The sequence below is a fragment of the Elgaria multicarinata genome, chromosome 2 (genome assembly GCF_023053635.1).
Source record: "Elgaria multicarinata webbii isolate HBS135686 ecotype San Diego chromosome 2, rElgMul1.1.pri, whole genome shotgun sequence".
NCBI classification, from domain to species: domain Eukaryota; kingdom Metazoa; phylum Chordata; class Lepidosauria; order Squamata; family Anguidae; genus Elgaria; species Elgaria multicarinata.
This window is the reverse complement of record NC_086172.1, coordinates 68,147,325-68,166,478: the sequence shown is the minus strand read 5'-3', so window position 1 is coordinate 68,166,478 and position 19,154 is coordinate 68,147,325. Positions and strand designations below refer to the sequence as shown.

General features: G+C 41.2%; 1 protein-coding gene across 1 annotated transcript in view; it reads right to left on the bottom strand.

Moving 5' to 3' along the window:
- SEMA5B (semaphorin 5B) overlaps window positions 1-19,154 on the bottom strand; it is a 402,471-nt gene that overhangs the window by 265,147 nt on the left and 118,170 nt on the right. The window contains exon 2 of the mRNA XM_063116674.1: window positions 17,022-17,082. The gene's annotated coding sequence lies outside the window, so the exon portion shown is untranslated. The remainder of the gene's footprint in view (window positions 1-17,021; window positions 17,083-19,154) is intronic.

Genomic DNA, 19,154 nt, shown 5'->3' with positions numbered 1-19,154 from the left:
AATCTATTTTTAATCAAACTGTGGTGCTCTATGGTCCTTTATAATGGCTTAGCCTCCATTTGGCTCCCCATCACTGTCAGGGAGACTAAATTGTCAACGCCATTCTTTTGTCTCTTTCTGGAAAATTTAACTTTTAAGAATGCCTGAAGCAGATTGAGGCTATTGCCCTATTTTTAAATTTAGAATTAAAACTGAGAAACCCAAGGTAATCTGTGTCTACAGCGTTTTTCTAAGTTTTGGCAACCAGCCAGGAAGTGAAATCCTTTGGGGCTCCCTTCCTCTGAAGTCAAGTAATTACAGCCATTCTTGCTCTATTCCTTTCTTTTCCTCCTATTTCTGCCACCATGATCCACCATTTCCACCAGCATCCAGGGCAGGATCTATACTACTGCTTTAAAATGTTTCATAAAAGTATTGACAACTATTTGGGGCACAGGACACACTCCATACACCATTTTCAAGCCATTTTCAAAGGGTCGTATCCTGCTTGGTGTAGATCTGGCCCAAGCTTCCTTGGTCACAGAGCATTCCAAACCCTTGCTCTGACACTTCCACAGGGCTGCCTTCCCTCTTTATTTGGCAAATCGCTCCGCACAGGCAGAGCCCATATATGTGATGCACAGAGACCACGAAGAAGAAATGTTAATTCCCCCAATCTCCATCTTTTTTATCTTTTCTACTTAGCCCTGGTATACTTGCCTATGTGCTTGGGGATGGGTAACCATTTTTCTCCTCTGTAAAGAATGTGGGTGTCTATGCTATTGAACTCTGAATGACTGTTTGAACTCATTTCCCCAATTTAGAAGTCACTATTCCCCCATCTGTAAGAGCATAGGGTATAAATCTGCTGTGTGTACCCCTTAGAACCTGTTGGTGTATAAACATTTATACACAGAAGTTATGTGTCCATATGAATGAGGACACAGCAACAGAACAAAAAAGCTGCCCTGCTAGAACAGACTACATGGCTATCTAGTCCAGCATTCTGTTCACACAAGATGCCCATGGGAAGACCACAAGCAGGACCACAATTATAGCACCCTCTTGAACATGTTCCCCAGAAACTGATATTCAGAGGCTTTCTGCCACTGATTCAGAAGGTAATATAGCCATCCTGACTAGCAGCCATGACTAGTAGCCATTGATAGCCTTCTCTCCAAGAATTTGTCTAATCCCCCTTTAAAACTGTCCAATTTGGTGGCCATCACCACATCATTTGCTGAGTGAAAAAGTACAAAGAAAAATATTCAGGAGAGGCTTGGGAAGAGGAGCACAGCAAGGACACTCTGTCATCTGTTTGGGGATAAACTTTTCTACAACTTTTCCCCTCTGAATTACCTTGCTGCTATGTGAAGACTGCACCCCTTATGCTCACTCTTTCAGGTTAGAGAAATGTCTGCATGTTTCACTTACAGCGGGCACCATGTCACCTCACAACACAGGCAGGTTCCAATTCATGAGAGATTCATTCATCACCAGCATGCCATATAATTCAAAACATTTTCCTCTCTGGGGATTTGTCATAATAAATCCTGGTAGGACTAAAAGCGTGAGATTCATGCTACAGCAAAGACCTGCAGTCGTACCTCCACACACATTATCAGCTTGCAAGTCAAAGACTTGTTATTAAGCTGGTTTGCGATTTATTTCCTCACAAAGCACATTCTATAAACTACAGGATTCCATTTGTGCAGAGATGCCACTTCACCACTAATGGAAAATCACAGAGCTCAGCTTCCTTTCACATGTTTAACAGTAAAAATAATCTAAATTAGCAGTTTGGCCGGCAGTGTACTAGGGAATTTTGAAAAGAAAAATGAAGCCTACTTTGAGAAAGATGAAACAGAACCAGACTGACTGTTTCAAAGCTAACTATGAAGGCATGCAAGATATTCCAATAAACCTATTGATTTGATAATGAGATGGACAGCATTAGCCCTTTTATACTATTTTTTTTAAAAAGGCATGATGGGTTGTTTCTGTTTGTTCCCAATTCCATACCTCCCATCACTTTCAGTCCACATTACCATTCTGAACCCTGTTCTCTGCTCACAAGAACCAGCAAAAACAAATTCAAGTTCCCACCCAAGGTCAACTTAGCAGAACTCAACCTAGACATCATATTAATATATATATGATGGATGATGGAGAAACCAGACCTTCTGTATGCTACAGATTAACAAGTCTCTCAACAACCTGATTGCACATAAAACAAGTAGACAACCAATATGTCTCTTTCTTTCCTCTCTTCTAATCAGTCCTTCAGACAGAACTCTTTCTTTTTCCATGACACTGCCCCTAAAGTGACACCCAGAGGTATATCATCAGTGTAGCTAACTAGTAATTCACATTTGGAAGTCTTCCTCTACCCACTTTCTCATCCTGAAAGAGTTCACCAACTTGGGCAGGAAGTTCAATAATTTAACAGCCTGAATTTGGTCCACCTATGACCTACCTTCTACGAGAAATTCCCTCAAATGATTCTTGTCTTGAGGAACTACAGAAATATTATTCAAGTGCCAGCCATTTATTTGTTTTATTTATTTTGTTAAAAATATTCTAGGCTACCTTTAAGGGAAAAGCTCTCTCAAGGTGACACAACAAATCTCAAAATTAATTAATAAAAGCTAGTAATAAAATAACACCAACACCCAGACCAGAAAATAATAAAACATAATATCTAAACGCACTAGAAAGGCACCACCAGTCTGATGAAAGATAAATTCAAGGCAAAGCCAAGGTAAACAAATAAATCCTCAGGGTCTTCCCTAAAGGTCTGCAATGGTGGGATCTGACAGATCCTAGATAGTACCCCATTCTAAAGACATGGAACCACTGTAGAAAAGGCCCTCTTCCTTGTACCACTACCCCCACTTTTCTCAAGGCAGGCAAGTGAGAAGGGCCACTGTTGCTTATCCTAAAGCATGTGCAGGCTGATATGTATGAAGGTGGTCCTTCAAGTAACTCAGAACCAAAGCATTGATTTTATTTATTTATTAAAACATTTGTATCCTGCCTTATAACACAAGGATCTCAGGGCAGCATACAGATAAAATCATATAAACAATATAAAACAATAAATGTACACAGCTAAAACCAAATTAAACCATTAATAAGCTAAAACCAGTACAGAATTTAAAAACAGTAAAACCAATTAAAACTATGTACACGCTTTGTGAATTTAGCCATCAAAGGCTTTGTTAAAAAGCCATGTCTTAAATTGGCGTCAAAATGAAACTAGTATCGGTGCCAGTCGACCCTCCAAGAGGATGGCATTCCACAGCCGGGGTGCCACAACAGAGAAAGCCCTCTCCCACGTCCCACCATAGCATATGTCTCAAGTTGGAAGGACACAGAGAAGGGCTCCTCCAACAGATCTTAAATCTCAGGCAGGCATATATAGTATCAAGGTCCCAAGCCATTTAGGGCTTTAAACATCATTACCAACACCTTGAATTCTGACCGGAAGCAAATAGACAGACAGTGCACTTCCTTTAAGACTGGTGTTATATGGTCTCTGTAAGATGTACTGGTCAGCAGTTCAGCTGCTGCATTTTGCACTAGCTGCAATTTCCGAGTCATCTCCAAGGGCAGCCCCGAGTGCATTGCAGTAATCTAATCAGGAAGTTACCAGTGTGTGCACAACTGTGGCTAGTTTATCCCTGTCCAGGAAAGGCTGTAGCTGGCATATCAGCCAAAGCTGACCCCAAGTGCTTCGTGCCATGGAGTCCACCTGAGCCTCCAGTGATGATGGAACTAGGAATACTTCCAAGCTATGCACCTACTCCTTCAGAGGGAGTGCAACCCCATCCAGAACAGGTCATTTACCCAATTCCAGGACTTTGGAACCACCAATCTACAGAGCTTCCATCTTTTCAAGATTCAGCTTCATTTATTAGCCCTCATCCAGCCCATTACAGCCTCCTGGCTTTAAGGGATAAAGCCAGTACTTCAAACTGAACTCAGCAACACACGGATAGCCAGTGCAGCTGGAGCAATGTAGGTGTCACATGCACCAACCACATCAAACCCATCAGTACCTGGGTGGCCGTATTCTGCACCAGCTGAAGTTTCCAAACCGTCTTTAAATGTAGAGTGTATTATAGTAGTCTAGCCTGGATGTCACTACTGCCTGAGGCAAGGTCAGAGATGTCCACATAAGACCATGGCCGGTGTACTAGCCTAAGCAGGTTAAAAAAAAATTTTTTGATCACTACCACCTGAGCTTCCCCAGTTAGCATTCAGTCTAGCAGAACTTTAAAAACAACACAACTGATTCTTCATGGCAGTGTAACTGTCAAGATGGGACCTGGGCTCCCTGGTTTGGTTTCAGATGCTGAGGCACACTTGGAGGCTGAACCAGAAGAAGTCCAGCCAAGACAGGGAGCCAGGGAGGGAATTCCTCAAGACTCCCCAGGAGTCAGGGAGGAATGTTCCAAGAAGCTTATTGGACGGGAGGCACAGGTTCAGAGATCATCTTCCCCCCTCCCTACCATCTTTGGAACTCAGCCTTTGTTAGAGGGGGAGGGAGCCCCAGAATTGACAGATCCCAGAGTCTGCCACAGGGACTCTGGAGTTGAGAGGAGGTAGGAGATGGTCCACCAGACTAGCTGCATGTCTGAAGTTGGGTCAAGAGGACCCTCTCTGAAGGAAGTGTCCAGTAAAAACCTGTCGGGCCTACCATCTTTGGTTCCTACCATCTTTGGAAAGCAGCCTTTGTTAGAGGGGGAGGGAGCCCCAGAATTGATAGATCCCAGAGTCTGCCACAGGGACTCTGGAGTTGAGAGGAGGTAGGAGATGGTCCACCAGACTAGCTGCATGTCAGAAGTTGGGTCAAGAGGAGGGGGCATTGAGCAGGGGGTTGGACTCGATGGCCTTGTAGGCCCCTTCCAACTCTGCTATTCTATGATTCTATGACTCTGAAGGAAGTGTCCAGTAAAAACCTGTCAGGCATGATAGGAAATGGTCCATTTAGTTGATAGGCAATTGCCTTGCTTTGTTTAGCTAATTAGGCTTAGAGGATAGCTCCTAGACTTCACAGTTGCTACAGGTATAAAGAGGTGTGTTGTTGTTGTTTTTACTGAATAAAGGCTTTGTGGGCTGAACAAACCTTTGTTGCCTCCTATTTCAGTGGGAGGGCTTGGAACCCTTACAGTAATCCCATCTAAGACCAGTTATCAATCTCTACCCAGAGTGGCTGATTTCCCTACCCACAGCATTTTAACCTTTTGTTGAATTATATCTCACCTTGTTTACCCACAAGAACCCCAAAGCACCTCCAGATGCTTTTGAGACAGTAGTAGCCATGAGTATACCACTCTGCCACTCTGTGCCATGCCTTTGCCCACTTCTTAGGAAACACTTTCTCTTTAAAGCTGAAGTTTCCAACGTGGTGCCCATGGCACCAATAGCCCACAGACACCTTCCTTGGCACCTATTATTCCAAGCTAGTTCAAAGAGAACTGGAGATAGAGGAGGTTCACCCACCACTAAATCTTTATGCCACAGCACTAGGATTCTTGGGATAGTGGCTCACAGTATCAGACAACATGATCCTAATGGCATTTACTGTTTAGTATATTCTGCTGACATAAGTGGGTAAACGCCAATAGGATTACAGCTTAGACTGTCTCTTCCACTCCTTTAGAGAAAATGTTTCTTGCCAATATGCAATATCCTTAAAAACCGAGGGTTGCAAATAATGTATATTTCCCCCTAAACATGGAGAAAATTAATGAAGCCTGGATATTTTGTTGCGCTGTTCCTCCTTACAGTTGCTTAAGCGAGAAAGATTCAGAGAGTTATCAATTCTCATTTTAACAAAATTCTTTTTCCTTTTTAGCTAAATTCCCAGGACCCAGAGTTCATTTCACTTCTGACTTTCCCACCCCGTTTCCCATTACAAGCTGATACAGTCATTTATTTGGCTGCAAATAGATGGTCCCAATCTAACACATACTTGCAGACTTTTGTGTAGCTTTATGACTCAGTTTCTATTTTTTCCACCATTTCTGCTGTGTAAACAGACTGTGTTCCAAAAGATGCCTGATAAAGTGCTGAACTGGTGCCTGCTTGTGCTAAACCAGTTAGTCTCCATAAGAAGCAAGGGCTCAAATAGGATGCTGAAACTCTCTCAAAAGGTATCTCAGCGCTCATCCCCATCCAATTGGAGAGGATTACTCATTGACTAAAAGGCTTCAGCAGGCAATGCTGCCAAACATCATTAAGAGCCCTTTGTAAAAAGTACAGATAATCACAGCAGGACTACAAGAACCTTAAACATATCCCCTCCCCACCCCACCCATTTACTAGGTTCCCAGAAGTTTGATAAAATGTGTATTTCATGCTTATGCTATAATACTAATCAGCCTCTGTGATGGGAAAGGTTTTTTTAAAAAAAGCCACAAAAACAAATGCTTCCCTCTGTTTTGAGAAGTCATAATAAGCATATGCAACTCCACTGACTGTTGGACTCAGATACACAGGGAGTTGTCTAGACTACATCTGCAAAGGGTCACATTCACACCATTAAGACTTGCAGATGAGGTGCTAGTCTACATTTGGACCTTGTGGGGAAAGGTGAACCAGGAGGCTCAAGCAGTGGGCCAGGACCGTTGTGATTTTTCCAGCAGCTGCAAACACAGAGATGGCTGTTGGCTCACAGCGTATACAGCCCAATTCAGCTGGTAAGAAGCCAATGGGAGTCCATGTGCTGGAGTGGATACAATCTTGGACTTGGACAACAGTGACCTGGGCCTAAATCTTTACTCAGCCATGAATCTTATTAGGGTCCTCTCAGGATACCCTTCTCACAGGGTTATTCCTCAGAGAGTTATTGTGATGAAAACATGGGATAATCCTAATTAATTAATTAATTAATTAGAAGATATTTAAACTGCATTTCAGAGCATACTACCCTCCCAAGGCAGCTTATAACATCATAAAAACATGAACATACAAATTACAGTTAAACACACACACACACACACACACACACACACACACACACAGCAGTAGCAACAGCTGTTAAGGATTTTTAAGCACCAAGTGCAGACAGAAATAAATGTGTCTTTTTAAAACCAACAGTGATGGAGTGCATATGTATTTCTCTGGGGAGGGAGATCCAAATGTGTGGGACTACCTTTGAAGCCCCGCCTCCCTATCCCTAGTACATCCCAGCCTACAAATGTGATGGCTGAAGCCCCAGTGTTCTCTGGAATGGATAGCTCGGGTAACTGACACGATCATCCCAAAGTGCTTTTTCCACCGAGCTAACGGCAACAAAGTGAATTGTAAGATGGCTACAACATAGGTGGAGAAAAAGTCAAGACGAGGCTGATCAATGGCATGTTAGAACTCATTGTTAGCCCTACCTGTGTTGGTGATGGAGGTGAAGAAGCAATTCTTCTCTTCCATCTTCAGTGTCCACTAGTGAAGCTTTATTGAGTGTGGACATGGTGTTTTACAGTCCACCCCAGGAAGCGATTTGCTATATCCCTCAGTAACACACCATAATGCATTTGCAACACACTTTGGTCTCAAAGTCATTTGCATCCATCTTTACTTGGACTCGAAAGTTAATTCAGAGGAGGTGTCCAGAGCCTTGTCTGGTTCAGTTTTGTTAGATGATTTTCAGTTGCTGGAACTTGCAGCCAAACTTACTTACAAACTCCAATACAATGCATGAAGGTCTATGCTGTGACACAAAGGCCCTTGGTGGTAGGGTGTGTATGCTTGCACACATTCCATTTCCACTGTAGCCCTATACACATTTGCCTGCATGTGGCTTATATCTTAGGAACTCGGATCTTTTCAAATGTCACTGGGCCTGTTCAGGCAACATGCTAAACCTGTTCAGGCAACACACTAAGTCACAGTGGTTAAGCATTTTGAGCTAAACATTATGGCTTACCGTGTCATGTGAACCATGGCTTAGTGTGTCACATGAACTATTCCTAACCATGGTAGCTACATGGAAAGGAAAGGAACCTCCCGTGCAAGCACTGAATCATTACTGACTCTTGGAGGGATGCCAGCTTTCACTGACATTTTCTTGGCACGCCTTATAGTGGGGTGGTTTGCCATTGCCTTCCCCGGCTGTTATTACCTTTCCCCCAGCTAACTGGGTACTCATTTTACCGACCTCGGGAGGATGGAAGGCTGAGTCGACCCAAGCCGGCTGCCTGAAACCAGCTTCTGCTGGGATTGAACTTAGGCCATGGGGAGAGTTTCAGCTGCAGAAACTGCTGCTTTACTGCTCTGTGCCACACGAGGCTTAATGTGTTGTTTGAACAGGACCGCTCAGTCATGGTTAGGCCACTAATCCTTTTGCAGCAAAGGGTTAGTGAGTGTGTTTAAACCATGGTAATGTAGCCACCATGGTTAGGAATAGCTAACACAACATAATGTTTAGCTCAATGTTTAACCACCATGGCTTACTGTGTCATCTGAACAGAGTCCTTAACTATCGGCTTCGTACTATAAAATGCGTTTGTGGAAACAGTATTAATGTGTGCATTTTTAAAGTTTATACCTTGCGATTTCAGTAATATTACAAGACAACCATCTTTTCAGGGCCTCATTTCTCTTTCGGCAGCAAGATTAAACTTCCTAAGAGTTCCCAAATGTTCAGTTGTGATGCTTCCTGATTATGTTAAAAAAAACACAAGTGCATATTGAACTGTGAACTGCCGAGTACATGCTACATTTTCAATATGGCACTTTACAAGTTTCTCAGTCTGGGCTACAAACACTTATATAGCTGTTGACAATGTAAGAATTATCTACCAAGAGAACACTTGATGACAGATTAAAGAAGCATCAGTTAACAGCCTCTGATAACTGATGCTCCTATTAACTCAGTTAACATTTCGGGTAAGATATGGAGATAACAATTCTCTGTCTCTCCCAGGCTGGAGGAGACTGTTCTGGTCTTCCACTCTGCAACTGGCAGGCTTGTTTTTGTGAGGAGATACAAATGCATCTTTGTCACAAGGCAGCAAACCTTGCCTTTGTTTATTCCTGGTCACATATACATCACCACCAAAAGTCCTTTCATGATTTCAGAAAACGGCTTCCATCAAGGGACAGACGTCGCCTCCTGCTGCCAGTATGGTTTCACTCTAGCCTTGGAGGTGACTCCTGCTTCTCCTTTACATTACCTGGGGAATTAGCTGCTGCTTGAGAAGAATGAAAAGCTAAAAGGAAGAGGGAAAAGTTGGTTTGTGCAGCCTGGAATAAATACTGCATTTCTCTCTCTCTCTCTCTCTCTCTCTCATACACACACACACACACACACACACACAGAGAGAGAGAGAGAGAGAGAGAGAGAGAGAGAGAGAGAGAGAGAGAGGATGGATCCAGCAGTTCAATGTAACTCAGAGTTGAGAGATAGAACAGGCTTTTCCTTAGGAAAAATAACTAACTCCTCAATCTTTCCTGCCGGGGGACGCTTCTAAGGAGGAATCAACCTCTGCAGGGAGTTTATTATGTGTACATGAAAAGTGTGCCTCCTACTGAATAACAGTAGGAGATGGCTTTCTTCCTGTTACTCTGTTTCCCGCCCTTCCACTACCTATTTATTCATTCCCCCAGTTTGCCCTCTCCCCAACCCCATACAAAGCCTACAAATACAAAGAAACATTCAGGTAATTCTACTCAGACTCGCACAAAATTACACACCACCCCTTTCTCTATAAAGGATCAGTGTGTGGCCTGTGTTTCATTTGCAACTGTAAATGAAACAGGCCTACAACTGTGTTTATAATCCCCCTTAATTGAATTTCTGTGACAAAACCCAGAGACGGTGTTATTACCCTCAAGTCATTGCTAGCCGTGGGCTCCTGGGCAGTTTAAAAAACAAAAAACTATGGGGCAGACTTGATTCTAATGAAGTGTTGTTTTGGTATCAGTAACAGGAAACTTTGCCCACCCCACCCCACACACACAGAGGAAAGAGGTCTTAAAATATCAGTACCAGACAGGCACATGTCTATATTCTTGAAAGCTAATACTTTATTCTGTTCCTCTCCACTTTCCCCATCTTGAGCCAATTCACATTATTTTACATGATGAAACCGCTTTTGACTTTACTTGGGGAGGGGAGGGGAGTTGGTGAACAGTCTTATGAATTCTCACATCTGTGTCCAGTTTAACAGATCTACATGTTCTAGAAATGTTCGCAGATATGGGTTGAATAAGGAGGTAGTAAGCCAAGATCTTGACATGGTCTATGTTCATAGGAGCAGAAATCCTGAAAATCAACCTGTAGTGGCTTGACTGTGTAATCATTGCACATTAAAATGTTGTGTGAATCAGTACTTGGTTTCATAAGGTGGCCATTTCCACAGGCCAGTCAACTGTTAATGGGTATGTGATTTAATAGGGAAATGGTTTAATGCAGTGAAAGCTACCAATTTCCTAATATCAAATGGTCAAGATACTACCAGTGGGTATCAGAGACCACTGAAAAATAGAGAATGTCAGAGTCACTTCCAGATCAGAGAATCACATTAATAGTGCATGACGGAAAATAACATGATTATTAGATTGGTCCCAATAGTAAGGTATTTGCTGTAGTTAAATAACAGCATCCACAAAACGTTGAATGGCTTGGTGGTGCCAATCTGAAAACAATGCACAAATAAGAAATCTTAAGTAGGCTTTTGTTGTGACTGTGGCCTTAGGTAGACTGGGTGAAATCCCAGAGCAAACCCCGAAATCGTCCCTGTGTGTCTACATGATGCACAGGGGATCCCGGGATCAGGGAGGGATGATCCCTCCATTTCCCCGGGATCTCACCCTCCACTTTGGGCCTGCTTTTTCCACGGTCCCAGGCTGAGACTGAGACCGTGGAACGTGTGGCCCATTGCTGCAGCTTGACCCAGCTCCGCACGATGGGAACGGGGAAATTAAGTTAATTTTTTTTAAAAAAACTTACCTTTGCACATGACCGTTTGTGTCTTCTTTAAAAAATAAAAAAATGGCGGGCGTGACACCTCACCTCCTGAGGTCGTCACGCCTTATGTGTAAATGGAGGCGGGATCTCACATTAATCACAATGCAAGATCTTCCCTCCTCCGTCGTGGGATAGAAGGTAGGTCTCACTAAGGCCTTAGTTGTCTCCACATGCAGAAATTCACCAAGCTTGCACCTTGTTTTAACTGTTTATATTGCTTTTAAATTCTATGCTGGGTTTAGCTGGATTAATTGTTTAATTTGTTTTTATCTGTGTATATTTATTGTTTTATATTGTATAATTTTATCTGTATGCCTGAGATCAGATAAAATCTGTACCTGAGATCCTAGTGATATAGGGTGGGATACAAATGTTTAAAATAAATAAATAATAAATACATAAACTTTCAGAAATACAGCTGAAAACATCCTCCTGGGGAAAGTAGAATATTCTGAAACTTCTTTTAAGAGAATATCAGCTGAAAATGTGCATTCTTGTCCTTACAAATCCACAGGTGCATAAAACTCTTGGGGCTCTCCTTAAATCTAACTCTGTGTGGAGGAGGAACTAAAATATAGTCATAAACTGCTTCAAGCTGACTCATGATTTTTAATGTTAATATTATGCCACTGCTCAAATAGCCTACTTTTAGGTGTACAAGTGAGAACTATTCTCATTGTTTAAGCCTCAAACTTTAAGACATTATTTTAACAAAAGTTTCTTTGAAAGCATTTCTTGAGAAATGGAGTAGTAAAATGAAGCCCCTCATATAATGGAAATATGAAATATGTTTTTGCCAGCTGATGAAAACATTTTCACGGAACTACTGGGAGACACTAGCCGAGGCTGATTAGTTGTAGGCTTTGAAGTTAAAACAGCCTTTCCGGCAAAAATTATACCAGCAATGGCCAAGCCAAAATTACATGCCCATTTTGATTATCATTTTCAGCAATTGCAAAAATCAAGCTTTGACTGGCTGGGGTGGGCTCCAACTGTTTTTAAATTGGTGGGTGCAGCCCATCAGTATAATCCTCTGAATATATCTAATTTACTCTCTTTGTCCATGTGACATGTTTCACAACATGCCATTGATTAAGGCATGCATCGGTACTAAACATCACAATGGAATATTAATGGATGCATGATGTCAATTTAAATTATTTGTGGAAGTCATTGCCAGCCCTTAGAGGCCGGCAGAAACTGCTGGACCTCCCCAGTGCGGAGCATACATCCAATGGCAAGAAAAGGGAGGACACAAATTCCTCTATGAAGATTTAAAAAAAGTGTGTGTGTTTTTGGAATCTATTCTCTCAAGAACATGAGATACTGCAGTATTAATATCCTGTAACACAATGGAATTGTAGTGGCAAATAAAAGAACACCATCAGTTAAATTAAAAAAACAATTTTCCTGGAAATGAGCACTGGCCATTTATGGGAAAATTCAGTTTGGTAAAGGTGGTGGTGGTGGTGGTCGTGGCGACATAACTGAAAAAATATAAATACCATTTCTCCCTTTCCCTTTTATATTACATGACTTCAGTTCAACAGAGTGCATGTCAATCAGCCAGGGCTTTGCATGGGTACCAAGTGCTCAAGCCAGAAGACTCAATGTTCTTTGTGAATATATTGGCAGTACTGAAAGCCACCGTCCTTCAGTGTGTTTTGGTGACTGCTTTGAAAATGTTTTGTCTACATAGGATACCTTGCCTTCACTCTCAATTGGCTTAATTTACCCTCCCTGAATTCAGCAGATAGGCAAACACAACTGGTTCCATAGCAACATGATGTCATCCCATTCACTACATGCTCCCTGATTGATTGGGATCACACATATGCCTAATGCAAGTAGGAAACACCGTAAAAAGAAGGAAAAACTGGCAAGAAAGCAACAGGGGGATTGGAACACACCACCAATGGGCAGGATTTCTGCTGATTTCTGGAGCGGGTTATGGAATCACACATATAGTTGCCCCCAAAGCTTTTGGATATATTGTATTTTATCGTGCATTTATAATTTTTAAATGAAAAGTGCTATAGAAGTTCTCTGATATAAAATTAATGCAACAAAATAAAATAAAATATACAAGCAGAATCCTGATTTCCCATGTGTGTGGCCCATAGCTGGATCTCTTATCCAGGTTTTTTTTTTTCAAAAGAAGCATTCAGTTGTCTCTAAACTACTCAATCTCTCTCCTACTTAGATCTTTTTGCAGTGATTGCTTGCTCACACCTGTGTGTGACATTGCTGATTAACTCAGAAAGCCTTCCCTTGCCAATTTCTCTGTGAAATCCCTTGGGGCTCACAGGTGATGGGCTGAGTTATCACTTTTTACCCAACAATTCTCTAAACATCTGCAGCTAAGTGTAATGGGGTGGGGTGGAGGACACCACATTTCTTTTAGCTCATGGATAGAGACCAGTATCCCAGCAAGAAGAATATGTGGGGGTTCATGAATTTCTTGAATAGTATCAATGTGACGGCAAAGAAAAGAAAAGGGGAGATTTTAAGAGGAATTATGACATGGCACAAACAAAAAAGCAATATATTTTTTATGTACCTGTAAAATTCCACCGGCAGCAACTTTCCCGGTTAATTGGTTTCACCTTATTAAAATGAAAAGGCTATTTGCAAAAAAATAAGATTTTTTCCAGCCTTGGCTGAGTCTCAGCCCCTGAGTCCAAAGCTACGGTAGCTATTTACAGGGCTAAGCTACATGAAGTTGCCTTAAGCATAAAGGACTTATTAAAAAATATATATATATAGAAAATAAATAAGATTTCATTTTTATAAACCATTCTGCCAGAATGTCTTGTGAATTCATCAACTGTTTCCAATAGAAGTGGTTTCCATCAGCAAAAGAAAGAAACATAGAGGCACAAACACGCACAAAACACATGCACACATGTATATGTATGTATAATACACATCTCAATTTCTCTGGAGTTACTAGAGAATTCAGTCATCAGACCTAAGATATCTTCCTGTGCACTTGTCACGTTTAATTTCTTTTCCCACATTAAGTCACTCTCTCTTTCATTAAAGAGTCTCTCTGTCTCTCTTGCCAAAGAACTGCCAATGGCCCCCTCATTTTACAGAAGAATAGGCCAATTTTACCAATGGGAAAAGGCTTTTAATGTACCATGGAGAGAGTATAATGAAGTGTGGTAATTTGCCTGTGTTAATGATACTACTATGCACAGATCAGGGAAAACAAAATCTTGAGTGGTTTAATGGTACACAGGCCTCTGTTGCATTTTGAAATCAGAGGAAAAGAATCTGTATCCTGTGAAGGAAAGGAACATAAAAGAGACTAGAATAATACTTCATTAGTCCGGTCACCATGGGTTTTAGCAAGATGGCTCTTAAAAGCTGATTTGCACATGTATGTACAATGCTCAGCTGGTATCTGAACTTCTGTATTAAGCTTTCTGAGGTGATATCATAAGATATGAAAGTTTTGGCTGTGTGCTTGATCTGCAATTACTGTTGAATATGTGCAACTCATCACTTGGTGTAGCAGTCATTAAAAGATTAAATATGCATGTGTGACTTCAATCTTAACTCTAAATGACCAAATATCATGTACAATATCATTAAAGCCTATGACATGTAAAATGAATAAATAAAAAAATTCGCCAGTTGACACTTTGAAAGCGTAGCAAACATTTTCACAAACAAAATGGCATACTCTTCCGAACTACTGCTGAAATGAGGGACAGCATCCTTTTTCACAGGATCCACCCATTTTGGCTCAGCCTATGTATGTCGTAAATTAAGTAGCTGCATATTTATAAGAGGGGGGAAATGCTTGCCAGCATTTATTTCCGGGTTCAGTTAAAGATCCTTCAGTTAAAGGCCAATAAACTGAGAATCAGTCCAGAAGACAAGACGGAGGCACTGCTAATGAGTGGTTTGTCTACCTAGCTGAGTGGTGTTCAACCTGTTTTGGATGGGGTTGCACTCTCCCTAAAACTAGGGTGGGATGGCTCTTTCAGCCAGAAGGCCAAATTCAATTTCAGCTTTGTTTTGGGGTGGGGGCTCATTCCAGTGGTGGGTAGGGCCAAAGGCAAAAGAAGCAGGGCAAAAATACAAGAAATGTCAATATATTGTAACTTGAAGCTCTTGTGCCCAGTAATTAACCCTGAGGAGAGACATTTCAATCCTTTAAAATTGGGTGGGGGGGGGACTGCACAAATGCCAGGAAACCACCCAATAATTGCTAGTTGGGGGGGAAAGGGGGTGGTCTTCTGGGGAACCCCAGAAGGCTGGATTTGGCCCTAGGCCTGAGGTTCCCCATGCCTGCCCTAAAAGATCAAGAGCATCTTTTATCAGCTTAAACCAAATCCAACCCTATCTGAACAGCAATAGCCTAGGTACATTTATCCATGCTCTAGTAACCTCTTACTGGATTACTGCAATGTGTTACATGTGGGGCTGCTTTGAAAAAGGCCCCAAACTTCAGCTGGTATAAAACAGGGCAGCAAGATTATTAACAGGAACTGCATGATATAATCAAAGCACATCATTGTTTTGTAATGTGCATGGGGGTCTAGTCCATTTCGAGGTCCAATTCAAAGTGCTGGTATTAACCTTTATGCCCTAAACAACATCAGACAAGGTTATCCGAAGGATCATTTGTCCCTATATATGACAGCCTGGACCTTAAGGTCATCTTTAGAGGCCCTTCTCTAGGTGGGTGGCAACTAAGGAGAGGAACTTGTCCGTGGTGGCATAAGTATATAAGTATAATAAATAAATAAATGATGCCACACATGTACATTTAAAGATGCATGCTGCAAATTCTACTGCCAAGATGTACCTGATGCCCACTTAGAGGTTTAACGTCAGAAGAGAGGGAGCTGAGACTGGAAGAATAGCAACTTGTCCGTGGTAGCATAACAGTGTGTTACAAACAGGAAATTGTTGGGATGTAAAATGTTCAGCAGGTAGCAGCCAAATTCGTGTGTACGAAGGGTGACTATACAATGAGCCTTTGTTCCGAAACACATCCCTACTGAAGCCAACATCACATCATCCTTTTACTGCAGGCAATAAGCATTCTACAAATGGATCAGTGGCAGGATCATGGTGTCAGTAAATGGCTGAGTAATTGGTATTATTTTGAGAGAAAACAAGAAAAACAACAACACAGAGTCTCAAATCATAGCAAAAGACCCAACTATAATGTTCTTGGTATTTCCAGTTCACTCCCTATTTTGTAATTTCCTTGTGACTTTCCCAAATAAACTCTCTTTTCAGCAAGATGGTCTCCATCCATTGATTAAAGCACAATTTTCAATGGCCAGTGATTGAGTTATCTGATAGGGTCTGATGAAAGCCATGAACTGAGGCAGAAATAAAAGGTGGAATCGATGAGTTTTTCATTACAAGTTATTGACTGTACTGAATTCCTAACTGAACTAAATAGAGATCCAAGGAGTGCATTAAGTGGCATGCTAAAATGCACTGGGGTAGACCAAAATATATAATCAACTACTTAATTCATGCATACAAATCAGAGAGGTAGTTATTTATTCATTGAATAGACACACCTCCATTCTAAAAGCTTAGGGTAGGTAAAAACAAATTAAACATGAGGAATGCAGTTAGAATCTAATGAAACAGTAAAAAACCCAACTCAAATACCAATGTCATATAATTTTTCATAAAGATATTCAAGCTTTGAATATGGTAAGAGACTTGAAGGACTGTCCATAACTGCAGGCAGCTATTGAGATATTCTTGATCTTAGGCATTCCTTTACTGCCTTTATTAGGCAAATAATATCAAAATTCAGCACGAAGCAATCTGAGAGCCAAAACAGGCATTCCATTTTTACTCTAGAGTAAGCACAATGCCCCCAATCAAGATTGGGACCCTAGCATGTGTGAGGGGTTAGGGGACTTTAACCCTTTACCCGTCTATGTGCCCAATCTGGATCGGGCCTACAATTTCTATTGCAAAATAGTGATCCATTTGCTTTATGGATCATGGAAGAAACGAAAGGCAAGATCACGACTTTACAAATAAAACACTGGAAAGCCAATCTTAAAATACTCACTGCCTTTGCATCCCTAGTGTCTCATTTTTAGGTCCATGCTCTGTCGTAATCCTGCTGCAACCTGCAAGAAAAGAAAAGCACTATGAAGAGTACGATGAAAATAACGATTAACTATTGCTACTAAATATTAGAACGGAGTAAACATTTAACAAAAAAAACTAACTTAAGTCCCATTCATTTCAATGGGTCTACTCTAAGTAGAACTTTAGTTGGATTCTACCAATTTAATCTATATCCTCCAACATTTGACAAATCGAAATAAATATACTGGTAACATTGTCGCTATTCTTATATCACTGCTGAACTGGGACTCAGGAGATCCAGGTCCTAGCCCCCAACATGATGTTCACTGGGTGACTTTGATGCTCAATGGCCCATGAAGCTCACTGGGTGACTTTGGGAGACTTTGAGCCAGTCACTGAGTCGCAGCCTAACCTATCCCACAGAATTTTTGTGAGGATAAAATGAAGAAGAAGAGGACCACATAAGCTGCCTTGGGTTCCTTGCAAGCCGAAAAAAGGTGGGATAAAAGTATAATAAATAAATAAAACAATGATGCCACACATATACATTTGAATATGCATGCCTCAAATTATATTGCCAATATGCACCTGCCTCCCACTTAGAGGTTTAACTTTAGAAAAGAGGGAGCTGAAACTTGAAGAACGGCAACCCAAGTGCACACAGTAACATATTTTTAGTAAGGTATCCTCAAAGGCAAAATAGGGGAAGGTACCATAAATATTTATTGAAATTCTGAAAATGTTTTCCAAGGGCAGGTACTGTAAAACTGGTGATATTCCTGGTAAAAATAAGAAGTTGGAGAAGTGCATAAATAATAGATACACAATAGTCCCATGCAGGCATTCAGCTGACTCTTGTCCCCAACTCGTGTCCTGGTTACTCTGGAGATGTTCATGCGTTTAGCACTGAGGTCTGAGGAAAATTTGTAGGTGGATTTGAATGTGCTCATGGACCTCCCATTACTGGGGACCCAGCCGTGTCATGGTCCCATCACAGGGAGGTTTGTAATTGCATTCAGTTGAACAGGTTTACAATCCCTCCCCCTTTCAGTCCTTAACACACAAAGGGCTTTAGACGACCCCAAGGCTTGTGTGCACCCCCTCCCCATTCCTATATATCTTTTTAGCCCATACATTTGCAGGAAAATCCCTTCATAGGGCTAATAAAAGGCAGACTTCTGTGGTTTTTTAGAAAGTATTCCAGACACCCATTTTCAATGCTGCATCTATGTCTAATCTAAGGCAACTTCTCAGACTAGGAAAAACTCCACAGAATTTCCTCCACCACCACTACTTCTACATTCTGCCATCTCTACCCTAACAGCATATTATTTACACAAATAAGAGTCAAAGGTAAATTCTGAGATAAGAATCCCTGCCTATAAGAACCCTTGCTGACTTCGGGTCATTATATTTCTCTACGGAACTGTGAATTCCACAACCCTGCTCAATTAATCACTTTTCCTGGGATGCAAAAATTTTTAAATTTGCTGTTCTAGCTTTCAGCAAACAAGTTACATATTGGAAAGTTTCTAATACACTCCAAAGTGCTGTTACATGCCAAGAGTTATTCTACAGAAAAAATACAAATTAGTTAACATGAACATTCATTCTCAACATCTAATTTTCAGAGAGCTATCTTCCTCCACTCAGGAAATAGAAACATATGTGACCTTTGTATTCAATCCAATTCAACCAAACACAGCTCATTTAGAATTTCATTGCGTTCTCAACGGTGATTCAAAGAACTTGGCAAATAATTTCAAGAAATAAACAAATCTGAGAAAAATCTGAAACTCCCCAATGAGTTTACAAACATAGCCTGCATTGCAGCTCAATCTATCTATAACTTCCCGTTTTTCAAGCACAAATGTACTCAAATAACAGAACATTAGAATGCGGGTGGGGTGGGGTGGAATTATACATTAAAAGTTCCCTGTCCCATAGAAAGTATGCATGGCACAGAGAAAGGTTCTAGCATAGCCTTGTCCCTAATGTGCTTAGATTATTTCATGAAAAGTAGGCTCCTGTATTTTTATATAACTTAAAGTAGTAATATACAAGTAACTAATCCTCAGTAGAAGCGTTTCAGCACTTTTGGATGGGGGGA